The sequence below is a fragment of the Galeopterus variegatus genome, unplaced genomic scaffold, assembly GCF_000696425.1.
Source record: "Galeopterus variegatus unplaced genomic scaffold, G_variegatus-3.0.2 Scaffold1560, whole genome shotgun sequence".
NCBI classification, from domain to species: Eukaryota; Metazoa; Chordata; class Mammalia; order Dermoptera; family Cynocephalidae; genus Galeopterus; species Galeopterus variegatus.
The window spans coordinates 192,672-210,029 of NW_007727671.1; the positions used below are offsets into that span (position 1 = coordinate 192,672).

General features: G+C 35.8%; 1 protein-coding gene across 3 annotated transcripts in view; it reads left to right on the plus strand.

Annotated features, from left to right (window-relative positions):
• Positions 1-11,199: 11,199 nt before the first annotated feature.
• Positions 11,200-17,358, plus strand: part of ATG4C (autophagy related 4C, cysteine peptidase) — a 73,247-nt gene continuing 67,088 nt past the window's right edge. The window contains exon 1 of one of the 3 annotated variants that reach the window (XM_008577671.1): positions 11,200-11,538. The gene's annotated coding sequence lies outside the window, so the exon portion shown is untranslated. The remainder of the gene's footprint in view (positions 11,539-17,358) is intronic. The other 2 variants (XM_008577672.1, XM_008577673.1) reach the window with 2 other exon arrangements.

Consider the following 17,358-nt stretch of genomic DNA (forward strand, 5'->3'; position numbering starts at 1 on the left):
AACTGATGTGTTTAAGGCACCCGGAACCCAGTAGGAACTAAATATTATTATACTCCTTGGCTTGTCAACATGTCTCGACTTTTAGATGATGTGAACTCAAATCAGTATGACTCAAAACCAAGCAGGAAATTCATAATAAAAAAGAATCATTCAACGTTTTATCATCTAAAGACAGCTACTGTTGACATTTTGATCTATATTTCCTGATAACTTTTCTTCTAAGTGTAATTTTTTATTGTTAAAAATTGAAATAAAGATTTGTGACTATTTTAACAACCATTTTAACTCTTAGAGTGGTGACTATTTTACAAGTATAATTTTTATCCAGTTGTCTTTCTTTACAAGTACATTTCCATGTTATTATGAATTATTCGTAAACACAAGTTTTAGCAAACCCATGCTCTTTTTTTCTATCTTACACTGCTTTCCAGGGAAAGAGAGTAAGTCAAATATTGCTCAAAAAATTTCTTCTGTTTGTCTAAATTTCAGCCTGGCCCAATTTCAGATTCCTCTGCATCTAAAAATAGTCTCTCTCTCTCTCTTTCTCTTGATAGAGGATTAACTATTTTTGGTGTTTGGAGACTCAGGAATTCAGTGGGCTTGGAGGAAGAGAAAAGGGTCTAACACTGGCATTTTGTCACTTCAACCAAAAGCCTTGTCTCAAACTTTGAATTTGAGGGGAAGTTCAGAAAGGGGGCTACTCATTTGACATAGAGTTGACATTAATGTTAAATCTTGATATCATAAAAACTGTAGTTTTTAAATATAACTATAAAAACCTTAGATTTATATATTTTAAAGTAAAAAGGCAACAAGAAAGAGCTTCTCTTGATATTTTTTATCTTTGACTTCTCCACAGAAACACAAAAGCTGGATGGGTCATATTTATTTAGTCCCAGTACTTAGTTAAAAGTTATTACTTATTTAATAAGTTCACAAAGTCTATACCACTGAATGACAAATGTCAGGTTTTTTTTAAAAAATGAATCCTCTCTATTTTAAAAAATCGTTTAGTCTTTGAGTTATGGCCAGTCAAAAACAACTGGCCAGGTGCTTATGTCAACATGACATTGTCTTGCCCTTGAGGAGCTTGAAATCTACTGAGAGAGAAAAGCATGTACAGTGAATGATAAAAGTGAACAGCAGTTAATGAAGACACAAAGTCTTATTGTGGTATTAAAGGGGAATAAATTCTGAATGATGAAAGTTTTGTATCAGAGATGGCAATTTGAGCTAGGCTAAATAGATACATACGTATGTGTGTTTATATGTATGTGTACATACCAAGGCAGAATGTGAACAGCAGTTAATGAAGACACAAAGTCTTATTGTGGTATTAAAGGGGAATAAATTCTGAATGATGAAAGTTTTGTATCAGAGACGGCAATTTGAGCTAGGCTAAATAGATACATACGTATGTGTGTTTATATGTATGTGTACATACATATATACTTTTGTGTGTATATATACATATATGTGCATATATGTATAGATGTATGTATACATATGTATATATTCTGATTTTTAAAATAACCCAGGTTTAAGGAGAAAAAAATCAAACTATGAGGAAATATATATTAGAACCAAGATATGACCCTTAACAGTTTGATGTATAATCTTAAGATTTTATGGATATATGCACACAAAAAATTATTACTGCAAACATTTAAGGTAATGAATATGTATGGACTGCTTACAATGTGCTAGGCACTGTTTTAGGGGCTTGGGTTATACCAGTGACAAACACAATGATTCTTGCTCTCAAGGAGTTTACATTTTAGTGGGTAGAGACAGAATAAACAAAAACTAAAATAAGTAAATTATGTAGAATGCTAGAAGGTGATAAGTCCTATGGGTGTGGAGAGAGGAAGAAAAATAGAATATAGAAAGAAGGATCAAGAGACCTGAGTGATGAACTGCAATTTTAAATTGGTGGTCAGGGCAGCGTTCATTTGGAGGGTGACACTGAATGAAGATTTAAGGGAGAAAAGTGAGTAAGTCCAGCAGATATGAGCAAAGAACACTCTGAGCAGAGGGAACAGGCAGTGCTAAAGCCCTAAGGTGGGAATGGGCCTCACTTATGCACTTTTCTAGTCAGAAAAGTCTTCAGTATTTGAAGGTTGACAAGGTCTCTGTGGAACATACAAGTTTTTCAATATTCTAATTTTCAGTTGAAAGCTGAAAATTTTTATCACCAGCAAAAACACTGTGTTGTTTTCCTTGAAGTAACAGGCTCACTTCATTCATTTCTGAAAACATTTTGCCAAATGTGAAAGTCTGAATAAACATAGTTTGTATGTCAGTTACTCTTTCATGTATAAATGGTGTTCCAAGAAAAACACTGTCTACTTTAGCTGGCAACTCAAAAAATCACACAAGTGCTTTTCTGCAAGACAACCATACAGCAGAAGTGCTTTACTCATACTTCCCATTCTGTCACCCAAAAGACTTGCATGTAAGAGTTGAGAGTCAATAAAATTAATGTTTTACTGCTTTATCAATGGCATTCATAAATGAAAGTGGCATTTTTTAGTTTGAGTGCCTGGCAGTGAATAATAAAAATGGTTACTAGTACAGTTTGGTGCCCCTCCTTGATTCACAGGAAGTTTCCAATAGTTTTACCTGCCATTACTTTTGCAACTCCATTGAAAATGTCAACATAGTAAAAAAGACAATGGCTCAGGATTATTGTGAAAATAGTTTTGGCTGTGGATCTCCTGAAAGGGTCTTGTAAACCCCAGAAGTTTGCAGACCATACTTTGAACACCATTGCTTTAAATTCTTAGTCATTTACATCTCAGCAAATACCTAATACATTCTCGCCTCAGCTCTACATATTGTCCTTATTTTAGAGGTGAGGAAAGTGAAGCTGAGAGATGTTCACTAATTTGCTCAGGATGCCATAGATACAAGGGAGAGAAGTAGAATTGGCATCTAGATCCAAATCCTAGGCTCTCCTTCTACTTTACATTTTTTTGGATAACAATGTTTGAACTCCTTAACTCTTATTTTCTCTTTTGCAAAATATACTGCTTTTATTGACGTGTTTGTTGTACATCTCTCCTCTACTGGGTGGTCAGGGATTCTCAATACATGAATTCTCAATAATATGTTTTCCTAGTTATAAAACTAATAGAGGTAATATTTTGAACAAGAAAACTCCCAACTCTCTCATTACAAAGTACAAGGATACTTCAAAAAGTTCATGGAAAAATTTGTATTATCTTTCAATTCTATTTTTCCGTGAACTTTTTTTTTTTTTTAAAGATGACCGGTAAGGGGATCTTAACCCTTGACTTGGTGTTGTCAGCACCACGCTCACCCAGTGAGCCAACCGGCCATCCCTATGTGGGATCTGAACCCGTGGCCTTGGTGTTATCAGCACCGCACTCTACCGAGTGAGCCACAGGCCGGCCCTTTCCATGAACTTTTTGAAGTACATTTGTAAACAGAAATGCTGAGTGAAAAGCAGCATAAATAAATAAATAAGTAAAGCCTGAGGTAAATGTATCTATCTTATTCTGGAAAGAGGGTCCATGAACTTTTTGAAGTACATTTGTAAACAGAAATGCTGAGTGAAAAGCAGACCATAAATAAATAAATAAGTAAAGCCTGAGGTAAATGTATCTATCTTATTCTGGAAAGAGGGTAGAAAAAAAGAGGGGGTAGAGGTTTGCCCTCAAAAATTTGTAATTTGAGTCTGTTCTCACTTAGGTCTCAGTTCTAGAGTTATACTCCATGCATGCTAGGGATGCCCAAGCCAAGAAATTTATATAAAATGAATCTGAGAACTGAAACACCTTCTACCCATACAGCTTAGACAGTGACACTGAAATTACCTGCCCTGCCCTCCCTTCCCACACAGCTTACTGTCTGTTTAACACGACTTTACTGTATCATTGTCTACGTAACCTTGTTTTGTGTTTTCTGTTTAAATATGCTTTCTTTAATATACATTGTTGATTCATTAATATTGAACATACTATAACTTATGCTTGAATGAAGCTTATCTAATAGTATTTTCTCTGTAAAGGCACATCACAACCTCTGTATTATTATTTTTTTCTCTAACTCTTTTTTTCCAAGCTTTGCTGAGGTGTAATTGACAAATAAAATTATATATATTTAAGGTATACAATGACATCACAGGCTTTTGCACTGAGGAGCACTAGACAGCACTGTAGCACTACACTTGGGGGTCATTTTAAATGGCAAAATTACCAATAAAAAGCACAAGAATGTGAAAAACATAGCACTAAATATATCGCAAAAGGGGCTCTTGTTTACAGTATGAGAGCTGAAAGAAGGCAGAGCCTAACCTGCATAGCCAGCTGTTTGACCTCAGCTTGGAACAAGCACAGAGGATTCAATTTTTTTCAAAGATGTGTACATGTGAATGTCTGCAAATGACTGAAAACAGCCACGAGTATTGATTTTTTTTTTTTTTTTTTTTTTTAAGATGAACAGTAAGGCGATCTTAACCCTTGACTTGGTGTTGTCAGCACCACACTCTCCCAAGTGAGCTAACTGGCCATCCCTATATGGGATCCGAACCCATGGCCTTGGTGTTATCAGCACCACACTCTCCTGAGTGAGCCACGGGCTAGCCCCACGAGTATTGATTTCGGAGTTGCAAACAAACTTTAGCAAATAGGTGAATTTGTAAATATGGAATCTGTGAATAATGAGAATCAACATAAATACACAACTTTTCTGAAGGAACACACCTTAAACTCAGGCCACCACAAGATTCTTATTCTGCTTAAGATGTGGTCACAATCCACAGTTACAAACACTGGTGGAAACAAATTTATCATGAGTGAGACAGCAAACAAGAACCTAGAAACCCAAGGATATCTGGAAATACAATTATTCAATGGGGACTATGAAATAAAGGAGAAAAAAACCCCCAAGATATTATTTTAAAAGACCAGGCAGATTTGAAGAAAACCAGAACAGAATTTCTATAAATAAAAAATAAAGTCAATTAAATAAAATACTCAATGGAAAGGTTAAACAGTAGACTAGACAATTGAAAGAAGAATTAGAGCCCTTAAAAGTAAATTAGAAGAAATTACCAATTGTAATCAATGTACAAATTAAAACAGAAAATCAAAAATAAATAAAAATTGGAAGTCATAATTATTTCATATATACAAACCTGTGTGTATACATTATATATTTTATAGCAAAACCAAAATATTGTAGTTTAATTATTTTAATTTAATTTGTTTTGAAAATTTTCCATGTTAATAACTATGTCTCTACAGTGTGATTTTAATTAGTTGCATTATATTCCACTGGTTATGTTATAATTTATTTAGTCATTCCCCTGTATTAACTATTTAAGTTGTTTCCACATTTGTCATTTTTTTTTTTTCCGTTTTGTCTTTTTTTCGTGACCAGCAACGGATCGCAACCCTCAGTGTCGCGCCCGTACAGGACCAGGACCGGCAACGGGATAGCAAACCTCGGTGTTGCACCCACACCTCGCTCAGCCAGTGAGCGGGAACCGGTCTGTATGTGGGATCCAAACCCTTGGCAGGAGTGCCACCACGCTGCCAAGCGGCGCACTATAGCAGTGCGCCACCGGGCCGGCCCTCCTGTTGAGGTTTTAAGCTTCTCTTTATCCTTCAAACACTGTAGAAATGGCTGACTTTCCTATTCTGTGGGGTTTTTTCACTTTCTTGACAGTGTTCATTGATACATGAACATTTTTAATTTTGAGGAAGTCCAATTTGTCTATTTCTTCTTTTTGCTTGTGATTTTGGTGTCATATCTAAGCTACTGCTGCATCCAGGTCATGATTTCCCCATATATTTTCTTCTAAGAGTTTTATCACTTTAATTCTTATATCAGCACCGCACTCTCCTGAGTGAGCCACTGGGCCGGCCCACTTTAATTCTTATATTTAGGTTTTTGATCTATTTTGAGTTAATTTTTGTGTATGGTGTGAAGTAGGAGTCGAACTGCATTCTCTTGCTTGTGGAAATTCATTTGGTTCAGCACCGCACTCTCCTGAGTGAGCCACTGGGCCGGCCCACTTTAATTCTTATATTTAGGTTTTTGATCTATTTTGAGTTAAGTTTTGTGTATGGTGTGAAGTAGGAGTCGAACTGCATTCTCTTGCTTGTGGAAATTCATTTGGCCATCGTCATTTGTTGGAGATACTACTCTATTGCCATTGAACGATCTTGGCATGCACTGCTTTTTGTTTTCTTCTAATTTTTTTTTATTGTAGTAAAATACACATAACATCAAATATCCTGTCTTAATCATTTTAAGTGTACTGTTCAGTATCATCAAGTATATTTATATTATTGTGCAACCCTCACCACCATACATCTCCGGAACTCTTTTCATCTCATAAAACTGCAACTTTATGTTCATTAAACAATAACTTCCCATTTCCCCCTCCCCCCAGCCCTTGACAACCACCATTCCACTTTCTATGCATTTAACCATTCTATGTACATCGCATAAGTAGAATTACACAGTATTTGTCTTTTTGTAACTGGCTTATTTCACTAAGCATAATGTGCTCAACGTTCGTCCATGCTATACCATTCTTCTGTCTATGGGCACTTGGGTCGCTTTCACTTTTAGCTATTGTACATAACGCTGCTATGAACGTGAGTGGGCAGCATGCACTGCTTTTTGTTAGGGAGAAAAACTTTTCCCAAAGCTCCATGGCAGATTTTCCCTTAAGTCTTATTGCTTGAAATTGCGTAACGTTTATGCCTAAAACAAGAGAGATGGGCCCCAATGTTTGATTCAGAGTTTAAACTTTAGGCAAATCATAATTCACGCCTTGTGGTAAGGACTGGGGGGTTGGGGGAGTAGGGGGTGATCACTCTCCTGAAGCAATTGACTGTGAGGAGGAGGGCGGGTTCAATTACAAAGGGATGTGAGTGTGTGTGAACAAGGCAAGTACACTCTCTGCTGCCGAGACCAGTCAAAGCTACACACACAGGCCTGGATGAACCACAGATGTATACAGGATTTCTGTTGTGAGACCCTGAGGCTGGTGAATGCCACCTTATGTTCCCGTCATCCCTGGTCATCATCTTTCTGTGTTCTCACCTGTGCTTCCTTTCCCATGACCCAGTCTTGCTACTTTTCTCCCTCCAAATCTTTCTATTCCTTCTTTGATGCTCTAATTCACTACATCCTTATTCTCCTCACAGAATTCTTGCTCTGCCTCCTGGTCTTAATGAATGCTGACTTTCTCCTGAAGATTTTGACCTCTGCAACCTTCTTGAATTTGTGTCTTTTTGGTCTCATTTATTGATAAATACTGGGTCCAGTGATGAGTTCATCTTTCTCTCCATTCTTCAATGCTACATCTAAACTAGTACCGTCCTGCTCTTATGTAAAAATCCTGTTCCTTTGAACGATTCCATGACATTTGCATATACCATTCTCCACCCTACCTCATCTCTGTCACCCGTTGACTTCCTGGTAACTAGCTCAGATCCTCACTCTCCTGGCTCACAATCTTACTAATGCCCGTATTTAAAGCTGATGACTCCCAAAGCTATATATTCAGTTCAAATCTTCTCCTTAAGCTCCACGTCTGTCTCCTGTGCATAGCCATCTGATAACATTTCTAACTCAACATGTGAAAAATTGAAAAACCAGAACTCTGGGAGTCCGCCTTGATTTCTTTTTTCACTCACACTTCCTCCTTTTGATTCTATTAATATCTCTGACCAACATTTTGCTCTTCCCTTACCACTGCTTTATTTCAGATCTCTCATTTTACAAACTGAATTAGAAAACAGTCTGCTAACTAATCTTGCCAGCTCAATCCATTCTTTACACTGCAACCAGCAACCTAAAATGCAATCTAACCATATCACTCCCTAAATGGTTCCCTTTATATCCAGGTTGAAGTCCAAGGTCCTTATCATATTATAAAAAGCCCCTTTATGAAATAGCTCCAGTCTGTCTTTCTAGATTTATATTTTACCATTCCCCCCAAACATCAACATTTTCCAGCTATAATGAATTTATGCGTTATCCTAAACAGTTGAACTTCCCACTTCTATTAATTAATTCTTACTTTTGTTGTTTATCTCAGGAACTTCTGTCTCTGGTATCTCTCAATTTGAGAGTAACTCACTCTCCTTGTTCTCTTACTACCTCGTCCATACTTCTATCATAGCATTTACCACACTGTATTGTGGGAACATAAGCGCCTTATCTGATTTCTCTTCATATTTCCAGGACCTACCATAGTTGTGGATGTTTAGTAAATATTAGTTGCTGTAAAGAAATCTTATGCTGCATTTCAACCCTAAGGTTTACTTTGTAGCACTTGCTGAAGTATGGTCATGGGAGGTAAAGGAAGATAGAACAATATTGCATTTAGGAAAGAAGCTAAGTCCATTGGAGGTGCTTTCAAAATTATGGGGATCCTGTGCAGGTTTGTAGGCTGAGGTAAAGGGAGCAGTGAGATAGATAGATAGATAGATAGATAGATAGATAGATAGATAGATAGAAATATTGAAGATGTAGGAGAGGGGATAGATTGACATGAGGTTACTTTGAAAGGAGAAAAGTTTTTCACCAACTTTTCTTTAAAATAACGTTTTGGCCTTTAGAAGTCTACAAGGTATGTGTCTCACCAATGCTAAGTTCAACTTATCTCAATATAATATTCCCAAGGAAGCATTCATGGTACACAATTACTTATTAAACAGAACATTTATCTTTCCCTGATTCGAGGAGGGAGATGGATAAGAAGTACTCTTGGTAGAAGCTAAGGATTAAAAGTTTACTAATAAAAAGCTGGAGCTGTATAACGCTCAATGCTATTAGAATGGCTGGAGTGCTGTCAAAGTATATGCCCAGGATATGATGACATTTTAGAAAGGGCTTGACACTTAAGACAAATGTGTTTTATCTATATCTATATCTACATCTATATCTATACACACACATATATATACACACACACACATACTAAAAAGGAAATGATTATTGAATGTGGCATTGTGATTAGCCAAATATTCTGGCTTTAATAGTTATTTTATTATATAACTCGAATTACTAATTTAAAAAATAAAGCACAGGTGTTGGAAATAGCTTGCATTAAATCTACATAGTAGAATGAGAAGGGAGTTTCAGAGCCTCACTATGAACTTCCACAAACACTTATTGAGAGACAATTACTCTGTACGAAGTACTGTACTTAAGAGCTGAGAGACAGATATTTAAGATATGGCTCCTGCCTTTTAGAAGGTATACTAGCTATTAATTATCGAGTTCCAATTAACCAAATGCATAAGTGATTACTAAAAGTCAGTGTTATACATATTTTACTTTCTGTTTTTCATTCTAATAAAGCTCTCATCTGCTTTTCATTTCCCTTTAAATCTTTCCTAATTATCAAACCTATCTGTGCCTCAGAAACAGCTGACAGTGCCTAGGCAGAATGCTTTGCCCCTAGTAGCACTCATCATCTACTTGTTGAACTGAAATGAACAGTGCGTCCAGTTTTAACTCTTGTCTGGTTGCCAATGGGCTGAATTAAAAAAATCAAAGACACATTTAGAGGAGACCATATTATTGAGTGCTGTAGCTCCAAGAATCTCTTTAAAAAACATAAAGTCTGTTACATAAATTATGTATACTTTAAACTCTCTTCCGTGTTCATTTACATGATTGATAATTGAAACTGCATTAAAAATAAGTGCGTCAAATATTTAGCATATTTTAAAACTTTCTTAATAACATCACTATAAGTGGATGCAATTATGTGTTTATTTACTACAAACACTTATGAATATCAGATAACCTAATTATATTTTATCAACATTATCTTTGAATCATTCCAATGGAAATGTTCTCTCACTGCATTCATATTCCTTTGGTGCATGAGTATGGAAAGCAGCAGATTGTTTTCCATATCATAGATTTTAAATATTTACTTGCTAGTGCTGCATAATTTAGCACACTAGAGTCGGAAAACAGTTTGTATGGTAGCTGATGCCATGTCAGTGTTACAGAATAATTTCTCTCTGTGTTTTGGATGCGAAGTTGTAAAAATGAAAGGTATTCTATTCCCTTTTTCTAACCAATTAAATTTTTTTGCTATAAATCATTGATAACCAATGACTGTGGTACACATAGAATTTAATTTTAATTACCATATAGTTATTTTAAGAATCTAAGCATTTTCTTGTGGCTGGTTTATCCACAATACCAAGAATAAAATATATTCATTCTTGTAATCCAAGTCTTTATGAAAGTTACAAATAGGCATCCAGATGGCTTGTTAGATGAATGTTATCTCTCCTAAAAAATCAGAACAGAGTTCTGTGTTTCAAAACATGGAAACACAGGCTACCTAACCAGGCAAGAAAAGAGTTATTTTGTTTGCTTACTGTAATAAATGTCTTATTTGTGATGTCGTCAAATCGTTGTTTGGTTACTCAGATGCCCTACGACATAGAAAATAAATAGCTCCATTACCTGCTTTTCTGAGAATAATAATAAAAATAAAATAATTCAAACCACTAAACGCATTAAAAAATTGAAACATATATCAAGTTTAGTTTTGCACTTTTCGACTGCAATCTGGAAGGTTTTCATTCTCATGTGGTTTCATAGTCTGGTAGTACAGATTGTTAATTTTTTTTACTTGTAGCTCTTACTGTAATATCCTATGCAGTTCAGGAGCATGCCTGGTAGTCCTTGCCCCAACAAAATCTATGGTACTGCAAAATGACATAGGAGTTCATTTTGCAATAAATTAGAATATCTTTCGTCATCTCTTAAAAGTGAGGTTAAAAATTCCCATTTCATAAAAAGCCTCTTCAGACTGTCCTGTGTTTCACTCCTTGAAAATAATCTGAACGTGGAAAATGAGTGCACATATCCCTTGATATTTCATGAGTGTCTAACCTACAGTCCTAACCATTTCTTGGCTTAGAGTACCTTCACAGCAAGAGAGGAGGGAACACCGGTATTGTACTATCAAAGTGGAGGGGTAGGAGGTCTACATTGCTTGGTTCAGGGAAGTGAAAACTGAGGGACGCAGTGCTTGCTGGATCTTGTAGTTCCTGCGCCGAAGTTAAGGGATTAATGTTGCATGGCATGCTGGTAGTTGAAGTCCAATTGTTCAACAGGAACTTATGGCGACCGTAAACTGTTTTGACTTTGCTTACAGATGGATACGTTCTCTCGATTCTGTGCTTGCCACATTGGTGATTAGGGGTTGAGGTGGGAAACAGGTGGTAAAATGGGGTGGATGAAGTAAGTGCTGCAGAAGCCAGTAAGCTGTTGCTACCGCTACCGCCAACCGAAAGGCTTTAGTGCCCCGGAAGTGGCTTTGACCTGATGGTTTTGAAGAGGAGGCCGTCCCTCCTACTACGGTGGCCGGGGAGCTCGAGGTACCTGTAGCTGCGGTGCTGAGGTCGGAGCGTCTGGATGCGTGCGGGCTGCTTTTGTGGGGGTTGCTACTAGAGCTGCAGCATTTCCCGGGTTGGTGGCCCCTGCACATTTGTACAGTTCTCCAGTCCTTCTGTTTCGGTGAGGGGTAGACTTGAAGCTAATAGAGGGGAGAAGGTTGGGACTTACCGTCTCTCTTTCCTGAATGACCGAGTTTCTTGGGGGGTCGGTGGGGTGGAGGTCCTGCCCTCCGTGGAAACCTTGTAACCAAACGTCTAGGTTCTCTGAGGGTTTTGGCACCTCCTTCATCTCTCCTTTCTAGTGTCATTTGTCTTCTGACTCCTCCTCTCTCGGTCTTGGGCTCCAGAGGATAACAAACGTAAGCCTTGCTGTGGGCAGCTGTTCTTCCTTTCCTTGTGTTTTTCTTAGGTATTCCAGGCATTACCTTTTTGTCCCCTGAGCTGTAGCATCCGTCTGACCCCTTACCCATGCTATGCTCTGTCGGCCTTGTTTCTCCCCGTTTAAAAAAAGAAGAAGAGAAAAATAAAAACAGCAACAAAAACCGGATCCCCAAGATCTCAATTTTTTCATTCCTGGTCCCCTTCTTCCCCACTTTGGTCTTCATTACTGCTTCCAGCCATAACACACTAGCTTGGATATATTAATGCCTTTCCATCTGAATATTGACGTTCACTTTACTTGGTTCTCGCTCACCCTCTGTCCTTCCAACTCCACCTACATCTAAGGGCTTTTGAGGTTGGAGGTTTAGAATACATTCGTACATGTGATTATGAAAACGAGAGACTTCAACGGTCAACTCAGCATGACTCTACTTATTGAATTTATATTTTTAATGGTTTCTTTGGCTTACATTTTCATTTTGTATTGATTATTTTCCCACGTGGGGTTCATAGCTACCCTGTGGTTAGAGGAAAATACCTCCTGCTGCAGTTCTTTTTATCTGAATTATTTAAGTAGGAATTTTCCTCTGTTTTCCTATTGAGACCATATGTCCCTAGTGGAATTTTTCCAATGATTTTGTTTCAGTTGATAGCAGATAGACACAAGGGAGTGATCTTTCCTTTTTGCTTGTTTGTGATTTGTAATTAGATGTGTCATTGAAAGTACTAAGAGGGATTAGAAAGGCTTTGAAAGGTACAGTACATGTATTTTCTGAGTTTCAAATTGATAAAGTTTCTTTCCTGAACAGGGAAGAATTTCTAATTATACCAATAATCTGATGCTAAATTGTATTAATTATCTGTTCATTTGCTATAAAATTTTGAGAACTGTTTAAAGTCAAAAGTGGACTATTATATAATTTAGTAAAAAGAGTTTAAAAGCCATTTAGTTGATGTTCTTTTTCTGTAAAGTAGGATGCAAATACAATGAAAAGTGTATTTGTGGTAATTGGTTATGAAGTATTTCTAGATATTTTGACAACTCTGGTAAATAGCATTGTATACTATTCACTAATGTTTCGCAGGCAGAAATTTTGTACTTCCTGGTTTGCTGGGAACCATGTAACTCAAATGAGTTTGCAGCTTCTCTTCTATTCTGATTATTGCAACAAGTTGTAATAACTAAGATTATCATTCTTCAAGTAATCAGGTATACTCTATAAAAGTCGGTAAAATATAAATATTAATACTTGTACCATGTCAAATTGGGATTATTCCTACCTAATCTGAAATGGTTTCAGCCATGCTTAAGATTTGGGGCTAAATATATATAGTATTTCAGACTTAATTCACTCATGGAATTCTACATTGGAAAAATGATAAAAAGCTAACATTACTCAAAGTTTTTATATTTTCCCTGAGATTTTTATTCATTTCGTAGGCACTTATTGAATACTTCTTTCTATTTGACTATTATCACAAAATCATCAAAACATTTATTGATAAGAATAACTTCCTGTCTTCAGCTCTGTACTATGTGCTTTTAAAGCATTATCTCAGTTAATTATAATTCAGAGAGCTAATGAATATTATTTACATTTAGCAGATGAAGAAACTGAAGCCAAAAGAGTTTAAATCATTTAGTTCAGTTCTTTTTGACTCTTCTCGATTTTACCACAGCTGCAAAGATTTGTTCTCTATCCTGGGGTATAAGGAGCATTAGTTCAACAAATACTTGCTGAGCATCTGTTATGCACCAGATACTCTTCTAGGTGCTGGGGATACAGCAGTGAACAAAAGAGAATGAAAGTCCCTGCTCTTAGAGAGTTTATACCCTAGCAGAACATATGAGATGTAAACCTTGCCTTCCAGGAGCAGAAAATATAGCCAATTAGATTTTATGTGTTTTAGAATGTTAGAATTGCAAAGAGAAATTAACTAGGGAAGGTTTCTTGAAGAAATGAGATTTAACCTGGAATTTATATAATGGTTGGGAATTTGGTAGGTAGAAATTGGGAGGAAAGTAATTCCAGACTGAAGAATAAAATGAATAAAATTCCTGAGGCTGAATTGTAGGGGATAGAGATTAGAGGGAGGGACAGGTAACTAGACTACTTTGTATCTTCAGTTTTCTTGCACATGGTAGGTGCACAGTGTTACTTGAATTTGTAAATGATGTTTAGATGAATGAAGCTATGGCAAGAACCCAGATGTGAGATGAGGAATTAGATAAATCTGAAGTGGGAATGGAAGAAAGAATTGGATTTGATAGCTGTTGGTGAAAGAACCAGTAGGATCTGTTAATTATTGAATGTTGGAGGTGGCCAAAGGAGAAGGGAGGCTAGCTTACTAGATTTGAACTGAGTGAGCTAAGTGAATTGTAGATTTATCTGTTTCATCAAATCATAAGATTTAAAAAAAAAATTTCAAGATGCACCATTATTTTATGAATCACTAAGAGAAAAAGATATTGTCAATTAAACAGACCAAGATTAATAGAAAGATGCATTTCAGAGTTCAAATGTAAAAATCTGTGATCTAGAATTGATGACATAAGGTACTCCTTATGATGGTTGATGAGATTTATAACCACTTTATTTTAATTTTTTGGACTGTTTTTTAATTTGCAATCTTTGACATGCATTCAGTCATTTAGCATTTGTTTATTAACTAGGCCCTCTTCTAGTCCACAATGATATAGTAGTGATTAAATAAAAGTCTCTACTCTCATAGAATTTACTGTGTAGCAGAGGAAGCAGACATAAATCACATACTCTGTCAAAGGAATTTAAAGTTACAACAATGGTATAGAAAAAGAAGTTGATGTTATATAGAGAAGAATTGATTACGGAGGGGATACGAGTGGGGATGGGGAGAGGCTAGTTAGGAGATTGATGGAATAGTCCAGATGAGAGATTGTATTATCTTGGATAAGATGGTTGTGATGATAGTTAGAAGTGGATGGATTCCAGAGATGTTTACGAGGTGGAATTGGGTGATGGATTAGATGTGGAGGTGAGGGATGGATTAGATGTGGAGGATGTCATTGGCTACCTTTAGGTTTTTGGCTTATATAACTGGCTGGGTTTTGGTACAGTTCACTGAGGTTGAGAACATTGAAAGAGTACTAGGTTTGGGGGAACGTGCTTTGTTTATTAATATTTTTTATTGTGGCAGTAGTGTTCATGGTTAATTTCTTGTTTTTTTCCCTTTTGTGTCATTGTTTTAGCTTGGTATATTTGAGTAATGTGATTACTTATTATTTGTTAAGATTATTTCCTTTATTTTTAGTCAAGTCCTTTGTGAACTTTGTAAATATTTGCTTTTTTATGTGTGTTTTTTTGTTTTTGTTTTTTTCTAACTGAGCTAACTAACCGGCCTGTGTATATATACTTGCTTTTAGCTCTTTTGGATGGGGCGCAGAAGTAGTTAGGCTTTATAAAGTCTGATCAGCTGCTCCAAAGTCAACTTAATTTCCACCCTATTTTTTTTCTCCAACTTTCTTCTTTTGAAAGTTTGAAACCTATAAAAAAGTTGGAAGAATAGTAGAATAAATACTGTATATCCTTCACCTAGATTCACTAGTTGTTAACATTATGCCTCATTAGTGCTCACATACACACACAGTTCTTTTCTTGCTGACTATTTGAAAGTAAGGTGGAGACATCATGACACTTCATCCCTAAATACTTCATCATGCATCTCCTAAGAACTAGGGCATGCTCCTACATAACTATAATGCCATTAGCATATCCAAGTAATTTAACATTGATATAATATTATCTAATATACAGTCCTTATTCAAAAATTAGATTTTTCCAAATATCCAAGTTAATGTCATTATTGCATTTTTAAAAGAATACTGAATTTCATCAGAGATAGTGAATTGTATTTAGTTGTTATGTTTCTGTTTTCTTTTATGTGGATGTCTTCACCTTTTCTTTTTCTTCTTACTTTTTTTGGGCCTTAAAAACATCATTTTTGAAGAGTACAGGCTAATTGTTTTGTAGAATGCCTCCCTAAATTGATTTGTCTGATGGTTGCCTCACAATTAGTTTCACACTAAACAGTTTTTTAAAACTATTACGTAGGTGATGTTATGAACTTTCTATTTCCTAGCATCAGGAGTAATATAATTATAGTTTGTTCCATTATTGGTGATGTAAAGATTTATCACTTAGTTTAACCAGATTTCTGCATTCTAAAAGTATCTTGTCCCCTTTTGTAGTTAATAATTAATCTGTGGGGGTGATGCTTTGAGATCGTGTGGATATTCTGCTTTCCAGAAATTTTTTGTTTTTTGATCTAGTAGTTTCAGTAGCCATTGATAATCCTTGCCTGAATCAATCGTTACATTGTGGTTGCCAAATAGTGATTTCCCAATTCTGCCAATCCTTCTATATGTACTTGCTGACAAACTTCTATAAAGAAGCCTACTTTCTCCTTTTATTTTAATATATTTTTTATGATCACTATGTACCTAAGGCTTCCTACTTCAAAATTTATGCAGTGTGTTACAATGTTACCTTCATTTTTTTTTTTTTTTGATGATTAAATTATCTCCAATTTGATTGGTGGCATGCTCTTCAAGCTGGTTCCTATGGCCTTTGGATGTGTCCACATTGGTATCTGAGCACTTTTCTTACTCTTTTGCTCAATAAGATGTTGCAGGCTCACCTTGTACATTCACTGCTCCAGCCATTTTACCATGGAGTCCTGGTTCATTTTAGTGGGAAATAGTATTTAGAAACGAAAGTCTGGTTTTCATTGTTACTGGGGTATTATTGCTTCTAGATCCTTTAAATGGACACACACTTTTTAAGAAATTCTGAGTTCATAGGACACTTTCAATTCAGATTCAACACTATAGAGTCCTTTTCCCTTTAACCCAATTCATATTTGTATCTCTGATTTCCTAGAGGGAGAATTCTGATTGTCAAGCATATCAATGTATTTACTCATCTATCCTACAATACACATAAAAATAGCTTCAGAATTACTGGACCAATACTACCTCCAACAGCAAATCTACCAAGTAAAGATTTCTTGCCATTTTATGTCCTTAGAAAATATCCCACTAAAGGTATATAGTCAAAGTAAGTGTTCAAAGTTATTTGAATTATTTTTTCTGTATGATTATGTTATCAATTTAAAATATAGTTAGGTTCCTACTAAGCTACTTTTTAATAGACTCTAAAATCAGCCTAAAGTAGGCATAATAATTTAAAATTTTATTATAATACATAGTTATAGGGAACTCTAGAACAGTTATACCAGCTGGAGAACATTCAGTTTTAAACTTTGTAAGGCTTTAAACTCTATTTTCCAATTGATACAATATTATTTAGAATTAGGAATGAAAAGTGACATCAAACAATTTCATTTGTAAACCAAAACAATTGGGTTTGTGAACATTTTAAAAATGCTCTTCTTTTAACTGATGACACAATTCAAACATTAATCTTTAAGAAAAGACATAGTTGTTGAGGGTACTTTAACTCATTAAGTAATATGTGTAGTGCTTTCCTGTATTTATACCCAAAATAGAAAGATTTATGTT